Genomic DNA, 8,463 nt, shown 5'->3' with positions numbered 1-8,463 from the left:
CATCTGACTCATATTATTTAATATTGCCAGCTACTTGCACACGACAATTTGCGGCTTAAAGCTCCCTATCTAATCTAGCGTGTCATCGAGAGTGCGCATCGAGAGCCGTTTGCGCAATCGGTCGCTTCAAACAGTGCCTTAAATCCTGAAAGGTTACTTTACGAGGGGTTTGTAATCTCAGTCAGATCAGAATTTGATTAAAAGATTTCTACATTTCTTATAATGATAAATGTAGTGGTGTGTGTGTGTGTGTGTGTGCGTGTGCGTGTGTGTGTGTGTGTGTGTGTGTTCATAGCATTGCCACACTGTTGGTTGTCAAGGAGGAGAAAATGGTCTGATATGTTTGATTTGTTACTGGAAGCGGGTCTTATCTTGGCAGTGTCTTCACTGTGCGTTCAAAATGAATTTTCCTCAAAACAATTATGGAATAGACTCTAGTTTTTAAAAGTAGAGCAGCTCTGCAACGCTCTGAAGATGTAAAAACACAGTAATCTTTAAAACATGTACCAAAAGGCTGTTTTAAATTAGTTGTAGTAAGGCCGGTGAAAACAAAGCCAGTGATTTCAGTGGCAGGTCTAACAGCCCAAAGGTGATAATGATGGTGATTAAGTCAATCATTCAGTAATGCACATGCTCTCTCACTTCTAGACAGTGAGTGCATGTATCTTCCTCTGCGAACGTCTACCTGAATGTCTGCCTGCCTGTGTCTGTCTATCTACCATAAATGTATGTGATTAATCTGTTTCATAAAAACCCTCTCCTCTTTACAGATAAAGTTCCTACACGCAGAGCGGTGTGTGCCCACTGACTTCTAAAAATGGATGGTGTTTTTATACTTAAACCCTTGGTGTCCATTTACAGGGTTCAGTGAAGCTGATCAAACTTCCCCCTGGGACTTGATTTTAACAAGACACTCACACATTTGTGCTAACAGATACAGAGACGCCTATTTAACTTTTACTGTTTTACTTGTCATGCAGTATAAAGGGTCAAAAGCCTCCAAGCAACATAGTAGAAGTGACGAAATTACTGCTGCTGTTTGGTAAATAAATAAGTAGCCTGTGCGATGACTCACTTTTGTTTGAACAAAAACAAACATATTTTTCTGTAGACATGGCAAGGCATGAGTTTAGTACTGCTGCTGCTGTTTATAATTTTCCTCGAGTGTAACTGTTTTGTCCAGAGGGTAAAAGTGTGTCCAGAAACCTGGTTTGATCAAGTGCCACAGAATACAACACTGAAGAGAAATGAAGACAGCTAGATGAACGCAAACATTTTGTCCAGCAAAGAAAGTTTGTTTTACGACTCTGACAGATTTTCTTTTAAACGACAGGACAAGCTGTTGGAAAAAAAGGAAAACTCTTAAAAATGGGGAAATAATCTATATTCAGCACAGAGTTTTAACGGCTTATACAGTATAGTGAGGCGTACGTGCTTTATCTTGAGGGGCTTTTTTCTCCCTCTTCATTTGAATAGGTGGTTAACGTTTTACCACTATGACAACACCGTTGACATTAGATACACTGAAGTGTGTCTGTTCAACACAGTAACATTAGATTTCATGGTGTGAGCACAAACTGGAACACAGTTTATGAGCTGTGAACATTACAGTGAATATGTCTCTGTGTCATACACTGTAGATGACATACAGGTGACATAATGGTAACCAGTTAAAACAACTTAGAGCCATTGGTCATGGTTTAAAAAGACCAACTTTTGCCTAAAAAGGAAAACTTCTTTTAGTAAACGTCTTCCTGAAAAGGATATTGAACCAAAGTCAGCAGAGTTAAGGCAGATGTAAACACCCATCCATCACCCCAAACACAACACTATTACTTTCCATCGTAGTGTTTCTATGTCAAACAAATCTGCTGATTTTGTTGAAGAAACATCATCTATTCATGGGGAGGAACAATGTGCCTCTCATCTTTCATGCAGGTTCCACATACTTGCTTTTCAAGATGGCATTAATCAAAATTTCAGAGGACCAGACTCGTCTGTATTGATGCTGCATGTGTGATATGAGTCTGGACTAACGTACTAACTGTTGGTCAAACCCCTGTCAATATATTGCAATTGTATCCGAACAGCTGATGTGTCTCATTCTGCTCATTTTGATGTACTAACAGGGTGTCGTTTAGTTTATACAACTAAACTGGCTAACAATGTGGTATCGTGCCTTGTGCAATTGTAAGCATGTATTACATGGGCCACTCCAGTCAAGCACTCTCTCCACACAGTCGTATTGTGGCTGGTGTATGAAGTTATCAGTGGATACGTTTTTGAAGAGACTGTTTTAAAATTCCAGCCCTGATTATGACACACAAAGAAATTTCTAAAATAGTGTGGAAAACAGTGGGATGTGTGTGTTAAGATCTTCTCTGCAACAGTCTTCCCAGATTTAATTTTGAACGGGTGAGATTGCCCAAAACATCTGAAGGGATCCGTCACAAGCACATACTCATGACCACGTTTGCTTTGCTCCATGTGCACGTCATCAACTGAGGCTACTTAAAAGGGTGAACTAATCTTAATTTTAGCCACTGGTGGCTCTCTGAGGAACGTTTAGATGTTTGTGCTTGATGTAAGTAGTTCCTCAAGACATGTGCTTTCTGTTTAAAAAGCATAACCAGCTGTTTTTTTGTCCTTTATCTTTTCCTCTGGCTGTGTAATAGACCAATCTTCAATCTGTGCAAATCTTTGTACTTTGCCTCCTGCCTGGTGTGTTCAGGGATTGGCTCCATCTGCCTAATATGTCACCAACCACTAGAGGAGAGTCAGGCTTTACGGGGAACTTAGCCGCACCGGCCTGAGATCTAGGGAGGCCACTCATATGCAGTAAAATGAAGATTGACATATGGGTTATGATGAAGGTAAGTATTTTTATACCTCGGCATAGACCTCCATTAATCATCGATTTGATGCACCACCCAGCAAGCATGCTAAGTAACCCAAATCCAGTAATGCGGTTCACGCCCAGGCCAGACATGATGTTGGTTCCCTAGTGGTGGCAACAACAAATATTCTGTGAGTTTTGCTACAAACTATGTATGGTTTCTTTTTATTTGTTTTTCAAAGCAATCACAATGAGTAAAAAGGGTAAATCATCCTGTGGGAGGAGTGTTTCAAAAGACAAAGAGAAGTCTTTCCACAATTGGTAAGTGCAGTAGAGTACAGTGCGTCAGGCTGGACCAGGTCCTAGGGATGCAGATATTTTTTAAGAATGTTACCCTTGTGCTTACTTTGAATCAACACATTTGAGTTTACTGTACTGTTTTGTTTGTTGTATCTGTTTGAAATGTGATTTATTCAGGAACTTGGAAGTAAAAGCATCCTAAATTTTGCTTTAAAAAGTGTCACATTATGAATTATACTATGGAGAAAAATGCTTCTTATATCAGTCAATATTTTAAAACAGATGACTCTATCCTCTTCTGCTGTTTTGCATGTACAATTTGTAACATCTAACATTAGCTTCCTTGCATTTCTTTCATCAAATCCAAACTGGGTTGGAGTCTGGATGAGCTTCAAACTGGTAAGAAACATAATAGGGTAAGCAACATCTTTATGCATATTGCAGGCCCTGTTAGGACTAGCATTTTAAGAGTCAAGAAAACCCCTGTGGAATAGGCATTAATAAGACTTATAACTGTAGTTAACCTCAATTTAATTTCAGTACAATCCTAGTATTTTGCTGTCACTATACTTGTCGCTGTTTAAATGTTTTTTTAAATGTTTTAGACCACCAGTGTTAATGGTTGACTGCTCGGGAAGTCGTCAGAGCACACAAAAGATTCAGCGCTGAAGCAAACATGACTGAAACATTATGGTAAAAAATCATCTGACTCACTTCCTCAGAAAAGTGAAATCATAAAAACACAGAAAGACACATCACAGTGTGACTTTGGCTGTCACGTAGTGCGTTGCTGCTTCCCCGAGAAAACGCTTTGCCTGAGCCCGATTTCCCCAGAAAAATACCAGAAAGCACGGGTATCAGTCGCTTCCACAGCTGTAACTGGGCCAACTGTGACATTCATGCTCTACAGTAAATTAATGTGGTTTAGAGCAGAGGCTAGGTAAACATTTTATATGTTGAAGTTGCTGTCAACAGATTTGTCACTGACACACATGTGGCCAGTTTATGCCACGAATGGTACTTCCAGTGTTGTAAATGGGTATTGAAGCAGCAGAGGAGACAGGGCTGCTTTGTGGTGTGGCTACCACTATGGAGTCAACCCTCAATCCAGGAGTGTGAATCACATTCTTAATTGGAGAACGCAATCTAAACCACATGTAAACAATTAGCCTTCAGGATAGCAGGGTTGTTTGTGTGCGTGTGTGTGTGGGTGTGTGTGTGTGTGTGGTGTGCACACGGAGTAAGAATGCTGCACTTTTGTACCAGAGGAAGTCCACACACATTCAAAGGATGATTAACCACTGATGGTATAGACACATACAGTACACTATATACTACTGTACATGCTCATTATATTATCTATTGATGTATTCTATTTATTTTACCTTTATTCATACAGCGTAGGTTGGTTGAGCATACAATGCTGGACAGACGCATATTTAAAATAGAAATCAGACAATGTACAACGTGAAAGCATTCGTAAGCAGGTAGAGAACTGTAAATGAGGTTACCGCGATGTGTTTTGATTTTCAGTCAACATTGTAGACTATTACATGCATTAACAGCAAAGGCAGTTTTTTTTTCCTAGATTAGTTGTGCCACGGGGTTCCTACAGCTTCAACTAATCACTGGAGCATGTTACTGTAGGATGGTAATTTTCCAATTGGGGCTTTGTAGATAAATAAGTACCACCGATTATTACATCTCTCGGGCAGGGAAGGCCAACCAACTTTATCATATTGAATGCAGTGCTGAGTGTTGTAATAAACCTGAGGGCAGCACTGTAAATTACATTTCCTCAGAATGGAGGCAGCAGCATGTTGATATATCACATCCCCATAATCCAGAGCAGACAGTGAACTGCTTCAAGGGTCCAGTGTAAACTGTGTTTGTTTCTGTTGCAAAAAAGTGATGGTTTTTTAGTATTTTACAAACAAGCATTTCTATGTGATATTAATTGTGTTTCCCCTCGACGCCGAGACATTTGTATTCTGTGACCCTCTCATGAATAAAACCAGTCAGAGTGGAGATGAAGAAATCATTATAATCCGTACATCTGGATCTGAAAAAAGGGCATTAACTGTTTTATTGTCATTAGAAATAATTACATCTAATGACGATTGATGAGGGCACGTTGCAGTGCCTGAAAAATAGTTAGTTTCAATTGCAGATTTAACAGAATCAGCAACACAGTAACATCTGCACATGAAGAAACACTACCAACTGAGTAAAGAGGAATTCATTGTTCGACAGAGCAGAGATAATCTCATTCATAAAATGTTTAAAAATAAAAAGCAAGACAGGTCCCATATTGGATCCCTGCGGCACACCATTCGTAACCGGTAGGAATTCAACTTTGGCCGTTCTTACCTTCACACACTGATCAATCTGCTGCGGAGCCATGTTACAGGCCGACAGAGGATGATCTTTGCAAAAGCAAGGGATGATCGACAGCATCAAATGCTTCTGATGAATCTATAAATATGGAGGCTGTTGTTTAAACCAGTAATTAGGACATTCAAGGATAACTTCTGAAATGGTGCTATCATTTGATGTTGACTTAGTAGTGTTCTGAGAGGAATGCCATCAATTGGGAGCTGATTATGTATTCCAGCATTTTTTTAAATTTTGATTCATGTCTCTTAATCATCATTCAATTCAATTCAATTCAATTTATTTTTGTATAGCCCAAAATCACAAATTACAAGTTTGCCTCAGAGGGCTTTACAATATGTACACATTTGACATCCTCTTGTCCCGGAACCCTCACATCGGAACGGGAAAAACTCCCCCAAAAAACAGGGAGAAAATAGGAAGAAACCTGTGGGAGAGCAATAGAGGAGGGATCCCTCTCCCAGGATGGACAGAAGTGCAATAGATGTCATGTGTAGAACAGGATAGTGAATTACAACACATTCAATGTAATTACAGCACATTCAATGTATGACAGAACCACGGTAGGAGGCAAGACCTGGTCCAGGTATAACCCGGATACACAGGAACCTGTGAGGCGAGAAAGCACAGAGACTCTGGTGAAGAAGCAGGTCAATAATGTGCATTAATGGTATCGGTAATATGAAATAGTAATGCGAGTAATAATAAAAGTGATATTAGCAGTTGGAGTCAGCAGGGCCATGGTAGGAGGAAGGACCAGGGTCCAGATGAAACCATGCTCCATGGAAACCTGTGAGGAGAGAAAGCACAAGGACTCCGGGGAAGAGACAAAATCAGTACTGTGCATTAATGGTATCGGTAATAGGGTTAATAATGAAGATCGTAGTAGGTGTCAGCAGGGCCATGGATGGTTGAAGGACCAGTGTCCAGATAAAACTGCGGTCATGGTAACCTGTGAGACGAGAAAGCACAAATACCCCGGGGAAGAAGTAAAGTTAGTAATGAGCATTAATGGGACATCAATGCATACAGACAGAGGTGAAGAAGAGGAGGAGAGAGGTGCTCAGTGTATCCTAAGGAAGTCCCCCTGTAGTTTTTGCCTATACCAGTTTGTCTAAGGGCCGGTCCAAGGCAAGCCAGAGCCAGCCCTAACTATAAGCACGATCAAAGAGGAAAGTCTTAAGCCTACTCTTAAATGTGCTGAGTGTGTCTGCCCCCCCGGACTGAAACGGGAAGCTGGTTCCACAAAAGAGGAGCTTGATAACTGAAGGCTCTGGCTCCCATCCTACTTTTTAAGACTCTAGGAACCACAAGTAACCCTGAATTAATGTAGCGCAGCTCTCTAGTAGGGCGGTATGGTACTATAAGCTCTTTAAGATATGATGTGCCTGACCAATTCGGGCTTTGTAGGTAAGTAAAAGGATTTTAAATTCTATTCTAGATTTTACAGGGAGCCAGTGCAGAGAAGCTAATACAGGAGTAATATGATCTCTTTTCTTAGTTCTTGTTAGTACACGAGCTGCAGCATTCTGGATCAACTGGAGAGATTTAAGAGACTTAATAGAGCAGCCTGAAAATAAGGAATTGCAGTAATCTAGTCTAGAGGTAACAAATGCATGAACTAATTTCTCTGCATCACTTTGAGACATCATCATCTACCTATCAGAATCTGACCTTGAACTTTGAACAGAAAGTCCAAAGTAAAACTCGTAATTTCCATTTCCTTAAAGTGGCTTTTATCATTTTTATTTATATTTTCACATTATCAATGGATCACCCATCTCGTGGTATCTGAATGGTGTCCCCCGTAGTGATAACTTCACAGATGATTAATTATTCAACTTTGCAGTTCTCTTGAACTCGAACTTGAACTTGGTTCACTCTCACCACTTCACCAGCATTGTTTCTATTGAACTGTAATTGAAAATGCTGCACCAACTAGCCAGTTGTTGTTAGCGACACCAAAAGCCAGAGTCATAAAAGAGCTCTCGTCCCAAAATACACAGCTCTCAACATCAACAAATTCCTTCGCAGAAATGACATGGACTTCGAAGCTTGGAGCAAACAGTGGTAGAAGCCAAAAGAAACCTTTGTCAGACTGATATCAAGTGTGTCAGTCTTGAAATATTTTCAACTCTGTGTGTGGTTCGTGGTCTGTGTGTTTGAAAATGTTTTTTTAAGGATAACCCAAAAGAAACAAACATTGCAATCAGCAGCAAGATCTGATTAATGACTACGACTGTGTAACAGGCCTAAATTTGATGATATCTTTTTTTTCTTTGAAGAGCACAGCGACTGCAAGAGTTGAAATAAATAGTAACGTGTCTGTAAGCAGAAAAATGTGTTGGAATTTCCCAGCCATTACTGGGTGTATTTCAAAGATTTTTGTAAATACAAATATCAGTATGAGAGGCCAACCACATTAAAAGCAACGAACCATTTAACTCTTCTCCTCAAAATGGCTGCTTTTCAAAGTGACAACTTGCCAACTCAATCCCTCAGGGAACAACAGCCCATGTCTGGTTAAGATGAATCTCCCTGTTGTTGTTTTTTCAATGCGGTTGTCTGGTAACCGCAGGGTCAATGGTTCGATCCCTGACTGGGACGTGTCACGTGTCGAAGTGTCCCTGAGCAAGACACTGAACCCCTAACGGCTCCCCAGGCGCCTGTCATTGGCAGCCCACTGCTCCCTAGCCCACTGCTCCCAGGGATGGGTCAAATGCAGAGACAAATTTCCCCTTCCGGGATCAATATAGTATAAAAAAGAAAATAATAATAATAATTTAAATAACATTGGCTCCTCCCTGTTCTTCAAAGAAGCGAGCACACAAATGCCCCTAATAACCTGCCTTACTGATGGAGAGCTTAAGACATCCCAGAAAGCATAACTCTTGAATAAGGAAATCCCTCTTTGTGCCAAGACATGTGGCTCT

The sequence above is a fragment of the Anarhichas minor genome, unplaced genomic scaffold (genome assembly GCF_050575085.1).
Source record: "Anarhichas minor isolate MPS153535 unplaced genomic scaffold, ASM5057508v1 ptg000080l, whole genome shotgun sequence".
Lineage (NCBI taxonomy): Eukaryota > Metazoa > Chordata > Actinopteri > Perciformes > Anarhichadidae > Anarhichas > Anarhichas minor.
Note: the sequence above shows the minus strand (reverse complement) of the source record.